We start from the raw sequence: 4385 nt of genomic DNA on the forward strand, positions 1-4385 counted from the left end.
AGCCTCCGGTACGCGATGCTTTGGAAGGAAGCCCACTGGCAGGGCTTACAAACCCGCGTGGCTCTTGCCGCTTCTCTGGCCTCAACTTCCGACTCACCCCCTACTTCACAGCTCTGCGCCTTTGCTCAGGCCAGAACCCCTGCCCGAGGCGTCCCTAACTTTGCCTCTACAGAAGGCAGGTCTGCGTGGAGAATGCCTGCTCCTTCATAAAGACGTTGTTCATGGCTTAGCCCCTTCTCGAACGTTCTCGCACCTCACCCCAGCGCCACACCAGGGGAGACCTTGGCACCCCTCCTTTGGCTTCCTTAGCAGCCACTGCGTGTTCCAGACAAACAAATTGTTTGTCAAGCTGTTTTCTGTGTACTTGTCCTTCTACCCCGAACACATCTCAGCCCCCGACTGGAAGCTTCTCGAGAGCAGAAAAATTAAAAAAAAAAAAAAAAAATCGGTCTAGTTACTCGTGGTAACCCAAGGGCTAGCCCTTTGGGTGGGGGCATTTTGGCCCCTCAAGAATCCCTCAAGGGGTGGACGGCTGGGCGGAGGCGAGGGCGAGTGGGTGGCTAGATGGAAGAACTAGAACGACGGATGGGGCCGCTTTTGCAGAACCGGCGGGGTGGGGGTGGGTGAGGTGAGTCTTTGACCCTCTGCAGTCTGCGCCCGTAGAACCCAGCCCACCCAGCCCCGCTCCCTCTCCCGCTCCCGGGGCCGGTGCCCACTGGGCCAGGTGATCTCGAACCTTCTCCCTCTCACACCCCAACAACAAACAACCCTCGCGCTCTCCCTCCGGAGAAAGGAGGTGGAGCCTGACCTCAGCCGGAGGCTGCAGCAGCTGCGGGAGGTGCGGGAGGGGGGTAGGGCTCGCAGCTCCGGTCCTTGGGGAAGCCTCTCCTCTAGGGAGTGGCACGGGTGGGGGCCTAGGCGGGTCCTAGGAGCCCGGGAAGCCCTCAGGCGGCAGCCTCGACCCTCCGCGGGCGAAGGGAGGAGGGGCAGAGGGGTGGCTTCATTGGGAGCCTGCTTCCGACTCTCCCTCTCGGTCTGGAGTGCCCTCGGAACCCCCTCCCCGCTTCATATCCACCCTTCTCGAACCCCAAGGGACCGGTGGGACTTGGTGCCGAGTAAGCGGGGTGGGAAGAGGATGCCGCTCGGCTGGGCTCCGAAGAGCCGAGATCTGCCCATCCCCCACCCCCTTGGCTGGGAGGGGGGTTGGAGGGCGCACGGGGGAGACACGAACCCCCGGGACTCGGCGACAAGAACAGGAAAGAACCTGAAATGGGGTTTGATCTGCAATTGTTGGGGCTTTGGTGGAGGCAATTTGGATGAGGGGCAGAGAGGGCACCCCAAGGGGAAGGCCTGGGGCCCTAAAGAGGGTGGGAGTCGGGAGTTGTGAGAAGGAAGGAGAAAGAATAAACAGCTTTTTCGGGGGCGGGAGGGCAGCCTGCAAAGACCTCCCCTGGCCAGCAATCTGGAGACTAGCACTGGACAGATGGGGGTTTTGGACACCGCGCCATGGACGTGTTCCCCAAGGTCTGGTGCAGGAAGCCCCCCCCTCCAGCCCCCCTTGTTCATTGTGCAGACACTGGGCTCACACGAGCCGCTGCCTCACCTTGACCTTCCCCTCATCCTGTGGCAGTGGGTGCCATTAGAGGAAACAGAGGTCCTCTTCCTAGCTAGGCACTCAACACCTGGCTCTTTGGCGGCGCGGGGGAGGCTTTGCCCCTCCAGCTCAGAGTCACAGGGAGAGCACTACAATCTCCCCTGTCCCTAGGGGAAAGGGCCCCAGCAGGTAAAGACCAAACAGACGGCAGCACGTGGATTTGCCTGGGGGCAAATAATTTCTGGAGATCCCTTTAAGGAGGGGGTTTCGATCCCTTTAAGAGGGAGTGGGTCAGATAAAAAGGACTATAAAAGTCCAGCTTCCTTTATTTCCCAACACCCCCCTCCATGATGGGGGAGGGGGGCAAGTGCTGCGGCCGCTTTTAAATGGTGTGCTGGTATCCCTGCCCCAAGGCACCTTGACCTCCAGTTTGTCCAGTGAGGCTGAGGGACTAGGTAGCTCAGTTAGTGATCCTGACTCCTAGAGTTCAGGCATTCTTGGGCGGGGGGAGGGAGAAGGGGAAATGCAAGGGAGCTGCTGCCCCACTCTCAGGAAAGATGGGACCGGGGCGTGGAATGGAGGGGAAAGTGGTTACCGCCACCACTGCAAAGACTGCGCTGCCTCGGTGGGGTGCCTTGCCCGGTGCCAGGTGGTTGGAACCGAGGGCAGGCGGTCTGCAGGGACTGCGGCGGGCAGTGGGGGAGGTGCCTGGCGGCTGGACTGGAGATGACGGAGCAGCCAGTCTGTCCCGGCTGTCAGTCTGGTCGTACGTGGTGGGGGAGGGGTGTGCAGCGTGTTTTCTCTCAGCCCTGGATGTTTTCCCTCTCCGCATCTCCCTCTCACTGCTCTCCCGTTCTGAGGCAGTTAACCCTTCATGATGGGTCTGAAGGGGCAGGGAGAGTCCCTGCCTCCAGGCTCTGGAGACCAGATGAATCCAGTCCTCTCTCCAGATGAAGCAACAAATCCTTTTCAGTGGGGGACCCCCTGGGCTGCTGGGTGTGCCAGGGTGACGAAAGGTGAGGGTTCCCTCTGGCTTTGGCACAGCCTTGGTGGAATGGGGTGGAGGCAGCATTCATTCAGGAAAGGTTTAGAGGAAGAGGTGGAGCCCTTCCACACCTGGGACTGGAAAGGAAGGAAGCCCAGGTGAAGAGGTCCCTGAAGTGGGGTGAAGAAGGAAGACCAAAATGTCCCTTGGAGAACAGGCATGGTGCAGCCCCTGGCTTCTTGGCTGGCTTGTTGACCAGCACTGACAAAGGGGATGCAGAACAGAGGTACATTGGGGGCTGACATAGGAGGAACATCAAGTGCCTTTCGCCAGCCTGTCTCCAAACCATAGCTCACCCAGAGCCTCCTGGGGCAAAGAAGACAGCCACCCACATGGGGGAGGCTCTGAGAGTAGAATTCCTCCAGCTGCTGGGCAGGCTGGGCAGGCTAGGTAGGCTGGAATGGGCTCTCATGACCACTCTGCCTCCTCTCCAATCATTGGTCCCTTTTATTCCTCCCACCAGGGTCCCAAATAAAGACAACTCTTTACCCACTATCCCAGCCCAGGGCCATTAGATCTTCACTACTAGATACTGGGGAAAAGTCCAGTCCTCCATCTTCATCCTGCAACTACTTCTTAGGCCGAGCTCAGGCTTCCTGCCACTTGGGTCTCCTTCCCTTTGACTAGGTACATTTTTCTGAACCTCTTGGCCTCGATCTCTGCCCATTAGTGGGCATGAAGCCAAGGTCACCATAGGCTGAGCTGCTGACGGGGGTCCCTTCCCCTCTTCTGTCTTGGTTCTAGGCTGCCAGAATGGCGTGGCTTAGCTCCAGCGGTCACTTATGCCGTTACCCTCTACCACTGGGCTCTGATGAGAGGTGGGGGGTGTCATCCTAAGGGACAGACTGTGACAGGGGGAGGGGGTATTTTGTGATGTGGGGGTAGGGCTGGCCTGATGGTAATGGGGAGACCGCTAGGAATCTTTGTCCTGGGAGGCTCAGAGAGGGGGAAAATCCCTTAGTGTTGTTCTACTTTTATAGGTGTAGAGACATTGCTTTCCATAAGGGTGTGAGGTAGGAGAAGTAGGGGACTGTTGTCTGAGAAGGACCTGGCCCTTTGAAAAGAGGTTGTGCCACTGTCTTAGCTTTCAGCTTCCATTCACACCCTGTTCAGTGGCCTCCTCCTTTAAACATGTCCCCCAACACAGCAAAGACAGTCTGGGCCCCATTGACAGCTCTACAGGCAGACAACAGAACCGTCTTTAGAGTTCTACTTCCCAGCCATAGGGGTTGGCCGCCCTGATCTTCATAGAGAGCTGAGTCTCAAGGTCTAGGAAAAGCTAGGCATAATGTGTGGTGCAGGAGGAGTAACACGCCAAGGCTGGGTTTCTCCTCTAGGAGCCCCAGCACTGGGGTCCTTCTCTCTGTCAGAGGTGTTCCTCCACCCAGTCTCTCCCTGGGCTACTCCCAGGCTCTAGTGACTCGATACTACCCTTTTTGCTGCGCCTCCTTTTACCTCCCAAAGCTCCCCTCCCCCACCTGAATTGGGAATGAGGCTTTGTTCTAGGGTGGACTCAGCATTTCTCAAGAACCTACTATGTGCGCATCCAGTGCTTGCTGAAGTGAGGCCCTTGGCCGGCTCTGGCACTACAAGGTGCCCAAGACACAGCCCCTTCCCGCACCTCCCAAGGACTCCCACACCTCCGTGTGACCTCAGCCTGCTGTGCCCACCCACCCCGCTGACCCCGCGGAGCGTGCTCGGGCTTGGAAAGGCACGTCTGTGGGTGTGAGACGGAGCCACAGCATT

This window comes from Bos javanicus, chromosome 10 (genome assembly GCF_032452875.1).
Source record: "Bos javanicus breed banteng chromosome 10, ARS-OSU_banteng_1.0, whole genome shotgun sequence".
Classification (NCBI taxonomy): domain Eukaryota; kingdom Metazoa; phylum Chordata; class Mammalia; order Artiodactyla; family Bovidae; genus Bos; species Bos javanicus.